This window comes from Ixodes scapularis, unplaced genomic scaffold (assembly GCF_016920785.2).
Source record: "Ixodes scapularis isolate PalLabHiFi unplaced genomic scaffold, ASM1692078v2 PGA_scaffold6__148_contigs__length_123643588, whole genome shotgun sequence".
NCBI lineage: Eukaryota > Metazoa > Arthropoda > Arachnida > Ixodida > Ixodidae > Ixodes > Ixodes scapularis.
This window is the reverse complement of record NW_024609881.1, coordinates 20,681,819-20,700,668: the sequence shown is the minus strand read 5'-3', so window position 1 is coordinate 20,700,668 and position 18,850 is coordinate 20,681,819. Positions and strand designations below refer to the sequence as shown.

Here is an 18,850-nt window from a genome sequence, read left to right as displayed (position 1 = left end):
TCGTCAGCCCTTTTGTTGGGCGCCAAATTGTGGTTCTCCTTAGGGCCACTGCCTTTGGGAGTTCCACGTTCGCGGCGAGACACTCTACCGCAAAGCGGGTTCGTACTCGCGTGGCATGCTGCTCGTTGAGCGCAAACAGACACCAGTCACGTTGGTAACAGTGATAAACTGTTTATTTACAATGAAACAAAATAACGACAACACAGCGGCTATAAGCTGGTGAACGCCGTCGGTGTGTAGATCGCCCACGGCCGAACGGTCGTTCACAAAGGTACAAAGGACGGGGTAAACGCTCACCGGTGCGCCGGAAGGTTCCCCGTTGTCGCCGCCGCCGAATCCCAGGAAGAAGAGAGCGGAGAACTGTTGTCCGCTGGTTTTAGGATAACGGCGGTGGCGAAGTGGCCAATCAAGGAGCGACACGTCGATCTCCTTTGTGCGGGGGTTCGTTACGGAAATCGCCCCAAAGGGTGAGAGGAGGAAGCCACTCACAGTGGTAAGCAGCGCCACCTCTCGCTACGCCAGCGCGGCCGCCACGTCGAGCCAAAACGCTGACGCGACAGAATGTTGAGGGATCACAATCCCCACAATATTCATCGTAGCTTATATACACAAATTCCCTTGCCCGACTTGCATCGCAACATTCGCCACTCCTACATGCAGCCATCCAAAAAAGAAACTTCATTTTGATGTAGAAAAAGTGAAGGCGCGCTAACGCACTTGCCATCCGTCTTGCTTATATAAAAGGCCTCGATAACCTCTCTTGTGCGTTAGCACGCTTTCTCTTTTTCTACATCAGAATGAAGTTTCTTTTTTGAATGGCTGCATGTAGGAGTGGCGAATTGTTACGTTGCAAGTCGGGCAAGGGAATTTGTGTATATGAGCTACGATGAATTTCCAATAAAATCAGTTGTGAGTTAGCACCAGTCCAGTCGTCTTTGTGCCTTCCTTGTCGTCGTTTCGTTTGCGCTTTTTAACCTTTTAAAAAATTAAAAATTGCAATATACTGTACAGAACCCTAAATAAAAGTAAAAAAACTATTTTGTCTCTGAAACATTATTGCACGATGACATTACTAAGGATTGCAAAGTGATCCTGATTGTCGATACAGCAAATGAGTGGCTACACCTGTAAACTGAAAATAACCTTGTATCCTGTTGTTCCCCAGAGGCTGGAAGATAATGCATCTTGAAGAAAACACCACGAATTGACAGTTAATTTATTCTTTAGAAAACGACCTATATGCTGCTTTTTTTTTTTTTCAGCTGTGGACAGATAGATTCCTGAGGCTTGAACTTTTGCTCTTTGCCAAGTCATGTATGCTTAGGCAGAGGCTACTGCTCCTTACTGTGGCTTAAATATCCCTCGCCTTAGGTTTGTTAGGACACATAAAATATGCATAACATTGTCCAAGTGTGGGATCAGGTGGTGCGACATGATTTGGGTGATCATGTAGATCTTGACCTTTTGAATTATTCTTTCTACGTGTATTCTGACGGAGGCAGTAGCGTACGTTGATTCAACCTCTACCTAGGTAAACTGTGCACCCGATGCAAACGGTGGCATCACCAACGTAGCTCTTTGGGCACCGACACCAGTCACCATCCCTGGGAAACCTTTGTCAGCGATGACAACATCGTTCGGCTGCAGTTTGAGCAAAAATCCTGATTCTACTGTGATGGCAGTATCACTTGTACGTCCTCCATATCCATCCGAAAGGAACGTCACCAGCCCGCAGGGTGAAATTCCGGTTAATGACTGAACATTGAAGGATCCCTTGTACTGCGAGCAGCGGAGTAGACTTTCCATTTTCCCGGAGCGGGGGGGGGGGGGGAGGCAGGTGGCAGGCTGAGAGGTTATCCGGGAGGGGGGGGGGGGGGGTTGCGCGTTACCTTCTCGCCAGAACTGGAGATTGAAGCTAACGAAAGCACGCTGGGATTCCATTTCCTATGTATTTCTTCAATAAACACAACGTGCGCGATATTTCGTCTACATGCCAATACTATACTCCGTTTCACCTTATGTTGTACCGCAGTGAAGGCTAGAAGCGCGAGCTCATAGCGTTGACAGCAGCCCTTAATGCACGAGAGCTTGTGCCGCCGAGATTCGCCCTAGAGCAAGGAGCTCGCGCGCGTAGCCTTTCCTGCGGTACATCATAAGGTGAAATGGAGTATATACTTCATCTCACCTTAGCACACACTAACTCCGAAAACTGTGCAAGCGCGAGCGCCTAGCTTCGACTGCCTTGACTGGAGCACTCGCTGCACGAGCGCTCGTGCAATCGCCGAGGCTTCATCCAAAGCAACTAGCTCGGGATTTTGGCACGCGCGGCTAACAATAGTCCATGCTAAGGTGAGACGAAGTATATATAGAAGCTCATTATATGGCACGTAAACAGCGTCTCTGTAAGGATCATATCCCGGGCCCAGGGGGGGGGGGGGGGGGGGGGCACGAGGCCTGATGCTTCGCCGTAGTCTACGCCTATGACTGCAAGTACCTCAGATTTTGCTGCTCGACGGAGGGGGGCATTTCAACTCTAATTGGGTTGTGGGAATATTTATACAGCGTGTAGTTGGTCAGCCACTAAAGTTGCGACGAGTCACACGCTGTATATAAGCAATTTAGCTAGTGCAGTACAATCGCTAGCCTGGGGTCTTTAACGTGCACCACGCAGTAGTGATACACGACCGCACGCCGGTACGATGCTCATCCAGATCGAAACGGGCAGGGGTGGGGCTCGAACACAGGATCCCTGGGCTCTGCAGCGCGAGCTTTCGCTCCACGCGCGTCGAGTTGGGTGTGCGCGTTAGCCGACTCGGCCACCGATTTCAACTCTCATCTCTGGGCAGCCTATACTAACCCTGCAAAGAGGGTAGTTAACTTTAAAGCTCCGTGGCATGGGGGCCTGAATGGCGGCCCTGATCGGCCACCAAATCCAGTTCTTTGTCTTGGCACAGAGGGTTTCTATAGTGTTCGCGTAAACATTCGTGCGGCAGTCCTGCGGTCCACAGCGAACAGAACCCCCAAACATGAAAATGGCACATTGTGTTTGAGCTTAATTAAAAACAGCAAAAGTCGACTCTCGGCCGAGAGCTCACTCTGCCTCTTTGGGACATGTGGAAGCAAGCTTAAAAGGAAAGCAAATAACGAGAAAGTTGGGCACTAAGGCTTTCCAGCCTCACCTCACCATCCCGAACCGAGTCGTAGCCCATGAAACAGGGCTCTTTGTAGGCTGGTCCCACTTCCTTGTCCACGACTGCTGGTTTATCCGGCCCGCTTCCTTGGCCCAGTACGGCCTTGTGGCTGACAAAGGTTGCAGCCTCATTTCCCACGGTGCAACAAAAGGACATGCTGCACAGGGAGAAATCTATCCCTTCGTCATTGGTCATAGTGCAAGCCTGCAAAAATATATAAAAATATATTTTTTATTGAATCACGCAGTTCATTTCTATGTAATATTTGTCGGCTTCCCAGTCGCATATAAAAATTCTAAATTTGTTGATATTCATATCCAATTGCATTAGAGAGAGAAATAATATTTTAGGGGGCCAAGATTTAAGTGATCAGGAGCATCTGGCATGCCGCAGCGCAACATAACGAAATAATTCAGCACTGTACAAGATGTCTAAGGCACAAAGAAATACCTCGGTTGAGCAGTCATAGAAATGCAATTACCCTCTTTTAGACAACAGACACCGTGGCCCTATTAAAAAATACATTGCGATTGCGATGGCATCGGGCTGCACTTGCCGAGTTCGCTTGGAACTGGTTCTCCTTGTTGCCTTCGGTAAGTGCAATGCATATTGGGAGAAAGCTAACACAGAGCCAGTGTGTGTTAAACGAGCTCGCTATCAAGCAAGAAAGCATCCTGGGTTTAAAATCTTTGGTTTTGGGGCATCATGGCTCCCAGCAATAAATATTTAAACCAGTCACATAACAATGACCGATATCCAGTATCCAGATCACCGCCATTTTAACGTGGTGTTGCTAGTGGCGGCATAATCATTAGTAATAAAAGGCAGTCGAAGAATTGGCACTTTAAAGTCCCGCTTACGTCGACTGTTAAGCGCGATCCAAACCAACGCTTCTTTTTGCGCCTGTAGGTCGTGCGGCTGCGGATGTGACGCATTTTCGTGACGTCGCGCCGCTTCTTCGCTCCTTCCGGGCGCGCACGAAGAAGTTGGTTGATTTCAACTTCTTTCTCAAGCCGCACAAAAAAGCGCGGTGACGTAGCAGGCCGCGCCTGTGTCCCGGCCAATCGGTGGAGGGCAAGCTAGTTCCGGCTCCGCGTTTCTCGCCGTCTGGCTGCCCTCTCCTCCCCCCCCCCCCCTTTTATTCTCTTCCAACATGACAACGCGATCTCTCTCCCTCTCTCTTTCTCTCGCCGGCCAGTCTGTCGCTGTTGCACTTTGCTTGTGCGCTCGTGCCTGCGTGCGCGCGTGCGCCCCCGCCCGTAGCTGGCCCGTCCAAACCAAAGCGCACGCTTCTGACTCAGAAAGCGCGCCCGGAAACAGCAAAAACGACGCGGAATGCGTCACATCCGCAGCCGCACGACCTACAGGCGCAAAAAGAAGCGTTGGTTTGGATCGCGCTTTAAAGGACGAAGTTAGGGTCGCTCTGTTGGCTGTTCCGTGGTCGCGTCGCCCTTGGGTCCACTTGTCGCTGGTGCTGCAACAACGTGCGCGTCCCTCTTCCTGAAAAGACGGGTTTATTCGCCAGTAGGAGTGTGTACTCTGTTCGTAGATACACTTGTGCATTAAATGGGCAACACTCTCAACAAAAGTGTAGTCGTAGGGTACTACATTTGGAGTAGTCAGAAGCCGTCACAGATATCGCTACCCCCCTTAGTAATACTAACGACCCCATGCGTAGTCACGCGGCATGAAATCAACAGGTAGTCACGTGCCCACCTATACGTATTCCCAAACAAATTTGCAAAGGGTTGCCGGACAAATTTTAATAATTTCCATCTTTGCTTTACGTAAGTAGTGCATTCCGAAAATGCGATGCTAACCTTTCCTAACCGAAGGTCACCCTATGAGAGCCAATAAATTTTACAAGGTGAAAGAGTAACTGTCATTGCATCCGCCACTTCATTCAGGGGGTGTGAGTGCATGCGTAGCTGTGTCTCCAGTCATAGCATACGGTAGTCACACAAGCGATTATTACATGTGGCGGACTTGAGCTGAGTAAGTTGGTTCATTGGCCTACAAGCACTAAACAAAAAATATGGAAAGAAAACTACTCACACTGTTATGCTCTTGCCATTTTGTGCGACTATAAAGACGGTTGTGATCAATTCCTGCTTTTTATGCCTTTTTCAATTCCAGTCTGCGTAAAGTCGTAAAATAGGCGATAAATTTGCAAGGCGACTAACCGGCAGATTGAGCTTTAACAAATTCAAAATGCGCAGGGTCTTGAATGCACTTTTTGAGAACCACATACATCATTAAAATTACTAAGTGGATGGTGATAGGCAAAGATGATCCATCAAAGGGTTTGCACAATTTGAACGACGCAACGAATCTGACTGACTAATGAGATTTAGCGGAGTATTGAGGGAAATATTTAAACCTCTGGTTTCGTCAGACAGGTAGAGTTGCCTTATATTCATATAGTTTTCTATTCTCTCTCCAGTAAATAGTGTAACATTTTGATGCACGCATAGTGTGGCTTGCTGCAAGTACCTGGGCATTCACATTCTCTTGCTTGACACATGTTCATACCATTGTGTCTGCATGTGAATAACTTTATTGACATGCTGAGAACGCATTTTGTCTCTCTAAAAGCAGCAGCTCGTGTCTCTAGGAGACAGCAAGGACCTGCGAGAGGTGGTGCGAGAGGTGGTACCTGTTCTCAAAGCAAGTCCAGGAGCAGTTCTCCCTCCTGGGCTACCGAGGAAAGTCAAGGTTAAAGGACGCCATGATGTGCAAAATGGTCAACAATAATGCATATTCATTACTAGCTACTAAATTGATGGTATCTCTCTAGGAGCTCAATAGACAAGCAAAATCTTTGAAATATATTGAAAATTAAAGTGAACCTAAAACACTTCTTGAAAAAAAAAAGAGTTAAAGGTGACTTCTGGCGTATTTTTGTCCTATGAATCTGAATATCGCTTTCGTTTTCCCCGAAGATGCAACTAGAGGCGAAAAAACACGAAAAGCCTCAGACCAGTCGTGACGTCGTATTAGGATCTTTGGGGGCAAAGCACGTGTCGCTGGTGTGGGCAGCGCGTGCAATTGCAAGCTTGCCAGTTGTATTTTTTCACATTGACGCCAGTCGTGAAGTCTATTTTGACCTGTTTAAAAATAGCAAGAGTTCACGCGCATAGGTTTGACAGTCGCTGAAGATGTGCGAGAGCAGGGATTTCAAAAACTCCCAGTATGACGTCACGGCCCAGGAAGGAGGGGCTTCAGCTGTAGTTTAGAAATTAGTTTCTGCAGCCTCCGTGCACCAGATTGAAAAATAAACTCGATATTCCTGATCCTGGAGGCCAAATGAATACGATTTTGGTGTTCTTCCTGAAATGCAGAACAGCTTCAGCTTCCCTTTAGGTGTTGCAGTATGCAAAAATTAAGTCGTCAGTTCCTGTGGTTTTTTTTTATTTTTAATTCGTCTTGCATTCTCTATTTTGAATAACTCCTGTGTTAGCATTCTCGGAACCTTCATACTCAAAAGCAACGTTTTGAAGTAACTGTGAAAAAAAATTTTGTTGGTCTTGTCTTGTTATCCTGTTAGTTTCCAGCTTGAAAATCTAATGACCATTTAGAGGCCTTGATCTATAGAGTGTCAGTTAGGGACGTTTCCCTCCCTTTTGAACCACTCATCTCTGCGCCCGCCCCTTCTCGGCCCCACCCCGCTTGCCCCTCATTTCAGATTAATAGGATTTTCCATAAAATAGCCATATGCCTCCAAAGAATCTGCACCTTAGCGTGGTAGCCGAATTCGGAATCTCCACCTCTGTGGTGATCTCTTTCTGTCACCTTTGAATTGCCGGCTAGGTGAGGGACCTATATTTACACAAAGGAAACGCTCACAAACTGCAGTGTGTGAACGGCACTTTGTCTGTAGCTAGTATACAAGATATTGGCTTCCCCTATCCCTCAACTAATCTGTGTGATCTGACAATTCTCTTTACAGGTGCCATACAAGGTCGCACTCAAGGGTGCAGCATGGACGCGATGGAGAAGTGGCTGACGGGCAGGGAGGCGGGAAGGGGCAATAGAGTTAACAAGATGGACACTCCACTGGTGGTTCCAACCGCCTCTGGCAATGATGGACACTCTGGCTGAGGAGTTAGCTGCTATGGATGCACGAGGCACAATGAAGAACGTCAGGGTAAAACAATGTTGTATGTTCTCTTTTTGTACTACCCACAATAAGCATCTGGGTGACAGATGAATGGGACATGTCGTCTCAACATGTATACAATAATTGCCGTGAGTATATACTGTATACATGAAGAAAGTCGCTTGTTCACGCATAATTGTTTCTTAAAATTGCACAAATACTAAACTGGTTTGTTTCGGTTCAAGTCCGCAAAACGTATTAAAAACTGTCAGCACCTATAAAAGATGTGAAAACCAATAAAATAGTTCGGACTGAAACAAATTTAGCATTTCTACATTTAAGTGATTTTGATCTACTGAGAAGCTAGCTCTTCAAAAATTTCATGCAGTAGGATGTTATACCAGGGCTTTAAAGCCTGACGCCGCTAGCATCCTCGTGGTTCTATGCTTGGTACACTAAAAGACAAATACGCTGGCGCTTATCCGCAATTCCGCTGGCACTGACCGGCAACTACGCTGGCACTGATCTGTCATTACGCTGGGACCAATCCGGAATCGGACTAGCTCTGACCCGGAAGTACGCTGGCACACTGATTGTTTCCTACCGTACCGCCGGTTCCATGCCGGCGATCTGTGTCGGGAGCTCACTGGGAACATCCCATATTCCCGACATCCTGTTTTCCCAATAAGTTCCCGGTACCGGCCGGATTCCGGCATTGCGCCCGGCCGGTGTCGCCCCTTGGAGCGTTTCCGGTACTGGCCAGTATTAGTATCCCGGCAGGCCAATACCGCCCCATCCCCAACCCGACGTGGTGTGCTGGGAGATGCTGCTCGGAGCATATGGGCAAGCGGGTATAAGCGTTTCTTTTTTTTCTTTTAACTGGAAATGCTGCTATTGAAAAAAACGTTGGCGCGTAAAAATGAAAGAAAATGAATGTTCTGAGAAGTTTTGTTATTAAAAGGAAAGTTTTTTTTTGTGTATTCTGGGCCATTTGGTCCGGAAGGATTGGCGGTGAATTTGGAAGTTTCGCCGATTGTCAAAAGTCGCGACTTCGATATCCCACAACTAATGTCATTTTACATGTATTTTTCGCAGTTGCGAGGATGTGTTCATTAATTTGATAATTTTTGTATTTTATTTTCTGTTAATTAAAAATGCTGCACTTTGCACCGGTAACGATATTTCGACAACTTTGGATTGTTATAGTGGTTCGCGCGTTTTAAATCGGATCATAAGAAACAAACTAAATTAGAGCTTTAGACTACTGAATAAAATACCTTAATTGTATTATTAATAAAACAAATTGCGGTAATAAAGGCTCCCAATAAGCGTCACAATCACAAGAAATTCCCAATAAGTGTCTTTACAATATGCGTTATATCATTTTCTTTTTACTACATAAAAAACTGTCATTGTTATCAACATACACATAAACATTGGATGTACTATGAAGTCCCATTCGTAACGTGTTTTTCCTCAAAGAGACGCACACACACATACACACACACACGCTTTTGTCGCCTGACACGGATTAAGTTTTTGTAGTCAAAAGAGCGCGTTTCTTAACTTATACGTTTTGTGTATATTTTCTAAACTCATGACCCGTGGGGATATTTTGTAAAATTTTGATTGATTCTGTAATTCTTGTGCTGGGAATAATGCTAAAGCAATTAATCTTCTAAATGTTCAAAACCCATTAAAGGGCACGCAGCTAGTTCATTATGAAACAGGATAATTGTCTGAGTGAGAAAATTCAGCACGAACTCACAAATACCAGCACAGATTTTTTTCAAAAGACACCATATTCTGTTACCTTTAATACAGATGACAGACCCTGTCTCCAAAGTGACACTGAACTACACAATATTTATAAACTGCCTGAATCGGGCACGTTTGTCAAAGAATAAAATTTAAACTAACAATATGATTAGCTCAATAACTACTCTGTGAGACACATCTTGAGTTAGGAGAGAAACCGAAATTCACACCTTAGTAACAAGCGAAGTCAAAAACATAAGTTAGTTCCAGTTCCGTTCCTGAAGTAAAACGCGCCTCCTGGCGTAACTATTACACCCTTTCTTTGTGTTGTTTTAAGAATAAAAAGATGACCTGCGCGCACAACACCCTAACTTCCTTTTATAAGTCATTTGTGTCGCTGAGCGAAGCCAGCAGACTAGACAGGCTCAGCAGCTGGAACACCAGCACGCACTTGCAGTGGTGACAGCACCTGGCAGTGGTGACGACTTGTTGTACATCGTCCTAAGGAATCTTCGCTACCGTTCCAGGCTGGTTCTTGTTGCTTACGACGTTACTCTTTTTTCTTTTTTTGCACCGTCACTACTTGCAAAAACTGCTTCTTTCTAGCTTACCGCGTTCCAAATTGTAAATTGTGTCTGAGCTTTTCTTTGTCATGTCTACAGAGATGGCTAAAATGTTCTCAGAACTTAAGGATGATCTTAAAAAAGAACTCAAGGTACTCCGTGACCCGCTTCAACGCGAGTTTAGGTCCGACCTTCGCGAAATTCACGGGGGAATGAAGTTCATAAACAAAGAGTTTGAGGACATTAAGGCGAAATTAAAGACGGTCATAAAAGAAAATTGAGCCTCGGAAAAATCAACAAGCAGCCTTATGGAAAAATATGATATCATGAAAGAGAATGCTCGAGATGTTGAAATGAGACTCACCCAGTGTGAACAGTACTCCCGAAACCGTAACTTGGAAATAAAGGGCATTCCGAAAACCGATGACGAGAACGTCATGCATTTAATCAGTAAGATAGGGAACCTAATGGGTGAGCAGATTAGCGGCTCGGACGTTGAGGTATGCCACCGTGTGCCAACAAGAGACGCAGCAGTCAGTAACCTTATCGTACAGTTTGCACAAAGCAACACGCGTGATTCATTTTTGGAAAAGAGTAAGGAAAGAGCGGTTATCTGCTTCGGGAGGGGGGGGGGGGGGGGGGAACTAGGTTTTGATGAGTCAACAGCTGTGTTTGTAAATGAGCACTTATGCCCTACATTGGAACGACAGCTTGGAATGATTTACGCAAAGAAGCGAGAGTGCCATTGGCGTTTCGTTTGGATTTGAAACTGCAAAATAATGGCACGAAAATCGGTAGGCTAACAAATCTTGACCAGATTTGTTAGCCTACATTAAAGCCGGTACCTTGTATTTTTCTTTTTTATCTGATGCAGTGCCGCAAATTAATTTTGCCTTCAAATATCAAAACTTGTCTTGATGCGAAAGACATTTCTGTGTTTCATTTCAATGTTCGTTCAATAAAAAAACGAGATGGACGACATTATCACTCTTCTTGAAATGTGTGGAGTTAAGTTCGACATCATAATGTTTTCCGAAACTTGGTGTCGAAACGAACAGGATATGTTTGTTTTACCAGGCTATAATAACTTCTTTCTGAACAGAAGTGAACGGGGAGGGGGAGGTGTTTTGGTAATGGTCACTAAAGCCCTTCAGTGTGAAATGCTTCTTTCATTTACCGAGATTACTGATGATTATAAACTTTTGAGTGTACAATGCAAAAATCAAATTAATTTTGTTGTTTATCGCCCACCATCAGCGAATATCTGTAATTTTCTGTCTTTTTTGCCAGCTACTTGGAATTTTCGTCCGCAAATAATTTTTTTTGTTGTAATGGGGGGAGATTTTAGCGTGGATATGCAAAACAATACCGGTTTATCTTCGGAATTGAATAATACCCTCGCTAACTATGGCTTTCAGAACGTAATTATGTCATCCACAAGAGACCCTGAATGCTCATAAAGTGTCATCGACCTCTTTATTACAAATATAAACAACAAGATTAAGTCCGCGGGCACTATTTGATGTGGCATTAGTGATCATATTCCGACTTTTGTTTCCTTTCATTGTACAGATCTTGTAACCAAGGTCAAAATGCAGCCTTTTTCTTACCACTATATATCAGATCAAAACCTCTTTATTTTAGAAATTAAAGTTCATTCATAGATTGGACGGCGTTTCTGTCACAGATAAACATCACCGATGCGTATGAAACTTCATTGATAGAGTGAAAACTTTTTTATTTGGAATCTTTTCGATATAAGACAATTACCTCACAAAAAAAATCGTAAGCCTTGGATTACGCCTGTTCGCATTAAAATGATAAGGCACAAATCTTGGTTGTACAGAGAATATACCACTACGAAAGACCTAAATAAATTAGTTATCTCCAAGAAATATCGCAATACCTTAACAGCAGATCTAAGGAGGTCAAAGCGTGAATATTGTAATAAACTGTTTTGTGAAACTTCAGGAAAAAAAAAAAAAAAACGTTCAGATGTCGTTTGGAAATCAATAAAAGAAATCGTACAGCGCGCTAGATCTAACAGTTCAATAGGAAAACGTAGCACAGGCAACCTGCAATGCTGTTTGGTTTGGCGCCATCTAGCGACTGAAACAAGAAATATTGGGTACCCCTGGGAGTGGCGGCTGCATTGTTCAAACGTGAGCTTTTACTCTGGTGGCGCCGCTTAGCCTAGAGTCTGAAGCAAGAAATACTGGGTATCCCAGGCAGCCGTGATCGTGTAACGTGCCAGTAGAGCGGAAGCTACGGCCCTGGCGGGCCAATCGGAACGTGACTGCCTATCACCGGAGCGCGCCATAACTCCGGAGAAGTATCAGGCTTTTCGCTGCGTCACGCTCCAATATGTGTGCGTTGCGCTCGTATACGTCGCCCATTTCGAAGCCTTCGGCACGCAATGTGGGGCTTATCGTTCACCCTTTGCCAAGTTACAACGAGACAGGGTATAACCGTGCTCTCTCACTCTGCTGGCGCCGCCTGGCCGTTGCCGGTTGGCTATACATGGCAGATTGGTGTCCGAGGCCGCGCTGTCTGAATGTTTTAATTCCTATTTCGTAAATCTGGCGTCCAGCTCATACTGTGAGGCAGCTGTGGACGGTGCTGCACGAGGAATCAATGTATCTATCTTTCTTGATCGTACTGGTTATGATGAAGTGTTTAAAACATGTATGGGCCTAAAATATAGTAAAACATGTGATATTGATGACCTCCAAATTAAACCCATTAAATATTCTTCACATTATTGCGCCATATCTTGTAAATATCTTCAATTTGTGCTTGTCGTGCGGAGATTTCCATAGGAAAATGAAACTAGCAAAAGTGTCAGTGCTGTATAAGGGTGGTGAAAAGAATCATTTGTCTAATTATAGACCTATATCGGTCCTACCTATTTTTTTAAATGGCTTGAAAAGATAATTTCGTGTCATTTAGATAGTTTTTTGTCAAACACTTAGTACTTTCTGAGTCTCAGTTAGGTTTTAGAAAGGGAAAGTCGACCGGAATCCGCACTCCTCTTACAAAAGGAAATTATTCTACATAACATCGAAAACAAACTTTTGACGTTAGGCATATATATAGGTTTTATGAAAGCCTTTGATTGTACTAATCACAAAATACTTGTTGAAAATTATAACGGTACGGCATTCGTGGTGTCTCACTTTCACTTTTGTGTTCATATCTAGAAGGTCGTATGCAGTGTGCAGATGGACGTTTATCATCTTTTGTGCCGATCAGATATGGTGTCCAACAAGACAGCATATTGGGGCCCTTACTGTTTAATATTTATATATATGATATTATGAATACTGATGAAGACACTCATTTCATATTGTAGTCTGTTCCTCTCTGAGGCGGATGCGGATAACTTAATAATCAAAGGAAATGTCATGCTCTCCGAATTTGCAATGTGGTCAAATCGAAATGGGCTTAATATTAATGAAACCAAAAGTAAATCAATATTATTGAGATCAATCAATACACATGTAGCTCTAAACAAAACTCTCCAGTGTAATTCTAAGCCAGTTGAACTAGTGAAAAATCATAAAACATTGGGTGTTATATTTTCAGAAAACTTGTCTTGGGATGAACATATAAAACATATTACCAGTAAATTATGGAAAATCGTCAGTATTACTGCTCGATGTCGTTTCATTCTCCCCGAAAATATAAAATTACAAATATATCGTGCATTATTTAAATCCCAAATAACGTACTGCCATTTGATTTGGGGTACGAGGACAAAATCAAATCTAAACAAAGTGATATTGCTTCAAAAGAGAGTGTTACGCTTCATTGGAAACGTTCATTATTTATTCCATACCGAATCATTATTTCAAAAATACAAAATTCTCAATATTGTTGCGTTGTTCTGGGACCAAGCAAGGAGACGTCCGTTTGCGGTTTGGCTTTTTAATTCCAAACTGACCGCCACCGGCGCGAGCCCCTCGCTCGTGCCCGTGGCGCCGAGACAGCCCGTCGTCTTCTTCGTCGTAGCAATTGCCCGGGGAGAAGCGTATGTCGTCCCGACCGAAGGGTGCAGGCGCTGAGGGGGATGGGGAATGGTGCTATGGTGTGAATGGGGGATGGTACGGTTTGATGCGGCTGACGTGAACAATGTCTGTTGAGGTTCGACGGCGATCGTGGAGGGGCTGCGGGAGTTGCACCCTGCAGGTCACGTCGGAGATTTTGGCGATGATTTTGTAAGGCCCGGCGTATCGATGAAGCAGCTTGGTTGCTTTGCCTAGTTGTCTAGTTGGCAGCCAAATCCAAGCTAAGTCCCCGGCAGAATACCTTGCAGGCCGATGGGTGGCGTTGTACTGCAGGGATTGTCTTTACTGCGAGGCGCGGGTACGTTCACGTGTAAGTTGGCGTGCTTCTTCCGCTCGACAGATCATCTCTGCAACGCTGGGGGAGAGCTGGATGACATTGTCGGGGGAAGGAAAAAGTGTGTCTAGCTGGGATACTGGGAAACGGTTATAGAGAAGAAAGAAAGGAGAATAGCCGTGTGTGTCGTGAACTGCAGTGTTATAAGCGTATGTTACAAATGGGAGTACTGCGTCCCAGCGGCGTTGGTCGGCCTGGACATACATAGACAGCATATCTGCAAGTGTGTGATTCAATCGTTCGACCATGCCATTTGTTTGAGGGTGGTACACAGTCGTAGGCGTGTGCACAGTGCCGCAAACATGCAAAAGATCTTGAAGAATCTGAGAGAGGAAAGCACGACCACGATCGCTGATCAGCTGTCGAGGTGGGCCATGCCGTAAAATGACCTGAGAAAGAAGAAATGCGGCAATTTCTCTGATTGTACCTCGGGGCAAAGGGCAAGTTTCAGCGTACCACGAGAAATGGTCGATTGCGACAATCACCCAGCGGTTGACTGAGAACGATTTAGGAAACGAACCGAGCAAGTCAATGCCGACTCGCTCAAATATATAGTGAGGTGGTGGCAGGGATTGAAGGAGACCGGCTGGTGGTTGGGTAGGCTTTTTCCGCCGCTGACATTTGATGCAGGACGTGACGTATTTGAAGACATCACTATGCATGCCTTGCCAGTAAAAGTTGGTGCGGGCACGCAGGTACGTTTTGTAAACGCCCATATGACCGGTAGTAGGGTCGTCATGCAATGCCAACAGAATATTCGCTCGGAGGTGTCTGGGGACGACGAACAGGAGATCAGGACCGCGTGGATGACAGTTTCGGCGATACAGTATGTTATTCTGAAATACATAAAGGCGGGAAGAAGAAGACGTCGTCTGTCCCGAAGCCGGCAAAGCTGGAGGGGGGTCCCTGTTACGATATAGGATGGATCCCGTGCGAAGTGGAGCGGCTTGCTGTTCACCTTGGGCCATTCCGGCCGGTGGTAGTTGGCAGTTGCTGCGAAGTAATGTGATGGCAGCAGAGGTGCGAGGAAGGACCGACCTCCACCAAGTATGTAGCGTTGTTCTGGGACCAAGCAAGGAGACGTCCGTTTGCGGTTTGGCTTTTTAATTCCAAACTGACCGCCAGCGGCGCGAGCCCCTCGCTCGTGCCCGTGGCGCCGAGACAGCCCGTCGTCTTTTTCCTCGTAGCAATATATATATCGATTGTATGAATACCTTCTGACTAGGCCATTCTGTTTTTCATCGCCAGAAGTGATTGGTGTTTTGAGGCATACATCAAATGTAACCAGAAATATAATCACCATCCGCACCCGCTGCTCGGAGGAATGGAGGGTGTCCCGTTATCGTACAAATTACGTCTTGCAGTCCCTTCATTATAACCTACCCACATTACTCAATAAATATTATATAGATAATCTTGCCATTTAGAGTTTAAATCGTAAATCAATATACCTACTTTTTGTATGATATGTATTAAGTTATGTTAACCTTTTAGTTAACGTGTTTTGCGCATATTTATTACCCTGATTGTTTTTCCTGCATCTCTGTCACCATCTGCCAAATCTCGGGCCCCGGACCTCGTCAAGCCAACAAAGATTGGCGTTTTTGTCCGTGGCTACGGCATCTGTACTTGCAGATGCAAATAAATGATTTGATTTGATATCCACCCTCACTATAACCACCATTTTATGATGGTTATATTGAGAGTTAGAGTCGCGAGTACTTACAACCTCTTCGCACTCGAGTACCACAGCGGCCGCCGATTGCGGCAATACTGATTTGGATTTATGCCGAGAGGTGACGGTTGCTTCCGAAATGTTCCATTAGAGAGCCTGTATTAGAGAGTTTCAAACTGGGCGATAGGGTTCATGTTGTTTATGGGCCGTATTTGCAAAACGAGCTGCGAGGAGGTGACGAAAGCCTTGATCGTCTGTAAACCTCTCTGCCTTTCCTCCTGCTTTCCTCCTCGCAACTCGAAAACGCAGCGGATTGTGGGTTGGCCACAGACCGCCGCGGTAGGTGCCCACCTTCAAATTATTGCAAAAGCTCCCCACCGCTTGAGATGAACCCTCTGTAGAATCTAAGCTATACATGTTGTGCTCATGCTTCAGGTCGAGCTGCGTTTCCGTGGAAGACAAAGAAAAAGTGAGAGGAGGCCAAAGTCTCAAACTTAGCTAAATATGTTAAACAATGCGGTGAAGGCCAACCATTCATAATCAATTTGCGACCGCGCCGAGATTGTGCAGGCACATAAACGAATGCATTTCCAGCACGTCTTGAACAGCTGAGTAATGGCGCCATCTATTGGGAAGGCGGGATGTACAACAGCCACATCAGGGGACAATGCGGCACATTGATACTTTAGACCCATGTTGTTGTAAAAAAAACTATCTCCAAACTCCGGTCTAAAAACATGCTTTTCGTGCAAGGCTCGTCAAATTATGAGGCGCTGGAGAAATGCAGCCTTCTGCGTTAAGTCCTTATTTCGAACTCTTTTTGTTCGCCTTCCGCCCATTGAAAAGCATGCGGGAAGGGCCTTAGAACGCACCTGGTATCGCTGCGCCGCAGCGTTCTTCCGCAAGCTGAAGTTCGTCTGCTTTCCTCGCCGTCACCATGGCAACGAACACCGAATGAATAGAAGCACGCACGGTACTGCCGCGTGAAGCTAGCAACAGCTGACGCCATTTTACGAACGCCGTCTGCTAGCCAAAGCCGAACGCGGCGTGTCAGATCAACCGCCTCCGCCGGTGCGCCGCTAGCAAAGACGACGAAGCAGAGACACGCCGACGGCGATCGAGCAAGCAACAACACCACGGGACGACTGCAACGGCGGCATTTATTCGGATCAAAGGCCGCCTTCGCCGGTGCGCCGCTAGCAAAGACAACGAAGCTGAGGCACGCCGACGGCGAATGGGCGAGCAACAGCACCGCGGGACGACTGCAACGGCGGCATTTATTTTGATCACAGGCGCGAAATAAGCAAGAACAATTTTTATTTGAATCATAACACCCGATATCCAAGCTGGGGACCACATACCTTTGCTGGGTCTTTCCTGTGAACTTTTTACAGAGACACGGGGTGCCGCATTCAAAACACAGCTCCGTTTGCAAAATATGGGGGCCCTGAACAGGACCGTTGAGACCGCTACCAGAACCTATCACTGACGTAACGAGCACTTGACGAGCGGTTGGCGCAGAAGTCGTCTTTATGCATTTTTTTTTTATACGTGGTGCAAAGTAATCCCGCCCCATATTTTTATGGCGTCAGGAACGAAGCAGCATAGAAAGAGTACCCTTCAAACGACAATAATAATAATAATTAAAAACTGCCGGATCTCCGCTGGAGACTCCGAGGCACAGTGGAGTAGTCGTCACGATAAAAAATCTAAAGAAACAAAATAAATAGCCTAACGGTCGTCGGCTGCGTCATAAGGCCTCGCCAAGTGCGGAGTATAACGGTCTTGGCATACGGTATGTATTGTGCATTCGTTATTTTCTTTTCTTTTCTACCACGTCAAACTCTGACGCCAAGACTCTCTACCTCCTCCGTTCCAAGGCGTTGTTTGTTATTATTTTAACAAATCAGCTTCAAATAAGGGTCGTGGCACCCAGTAGAGTAAGAAAAAGAATCAAAAAGGAATATTCCGAGCAGCCATAGCAGCACGGCTGCTCTGGCCGCTCTGGCCAGAGCTGCTCCTCTCATCAAAGAAGACGCCGTCCGAAACTCCAACGGCTCCCTTCTTATTTTTTTTATTTTTATTTACTTTGTTACTTCATTTTGTTGTTGGGTTCGACTGCTCCCTTCTCTGTGACGATGCCGTCCGTGAACATACGTTTGGCGTTTTTCTTTTTTTTTTTTTTTTGTCACGCGATGGTGTGGTCCGACAGATCAACCAATGAGTTTGTTAGAATTGTGTCACGAGGTATAAAATGGCGGATGAAATAAATATATAGAGTGGCTAAAGTCGCCAGGCTCGATCTAAAATGGACCGTAAAAATCGACGCCTGCCCGTAGCCCCTCAAACTTTTCGTCAAAGGTGTATTTCATAGGTCGGTTTTTTCTTGTAGAATTACAAAGCGTAGTTCTCTTTCTGTAAAAAATAAGGCCAAGAAACTTGCCTGGGTCAACGGCGGGAGGCGACGCAGACGACCAAGTCAAGGTGCGGGGAGTGTTTGACACTCCTATTGATAGATGGCGCTACCTCCTTGTTTCCGTCAGAGTTCTGGTTTCGGTTTGCTTTCAATGAAATATCGAAAGTGCCCGCGTCGACCGTGGTTTATTGACACCAACATAATCGGTTTTGTAATCTACCTTTGGCGTGAAAATAAATGCAGACAATGATAGAAAAACTTCAAGTAACAAAAATAAAAGAAAACGCGGTTGCATAACGACAACGCTGACGGCGCTCTTGCTGCCGGCGGATTTCGTCTGCGTGTCGTCTGCTTTCTTTCGCTGGTCGGTTGCATCCTCGGACGCTGCTTCCGAGACCATTTTTTTGTTTTGTTTTGCCGCGGTTGGTGGAGAGACAGTCACCATGCGTCACTTTGGATGCTATTTACACCGCATGCACTTTTGAGACACGGGAGGCTGCCAAAGCAAGCTCCAGATAAACAGCAATTAATGGCTCTGAAAAGAGCCTGTCAGTAGGAGCCCGCGGTTTTCGCGGTTGTCAAAGCCGCTGGTCATATGTGCAAAATGGATAGATATGTGATCTTCAGTTCTCGTTGTCTTCAGTCCACATGTCCACCTCGAAATTGGAGGCACTTGTGCAGTCTTCGCCCATAATCCCTGAAGGCTGCCTCCCGCATGTTGTCCGTGATCGCATCGAAGGCGGATAT

General features: G+C 45.6%; 1 pseudogene; it reads right to left on the bottom strand.

Annotated features, from left to right (window-relative positions):
• Window positions 1-1,341: 1,341 nt before the first annotated feature.
• On the bottom strand, window positions 1,342-3,386 carry LOC120838894 (annotated as a pseudogene).
• Window positions 3,387-18,850: the final 15,464 nt, after the last annotated feature.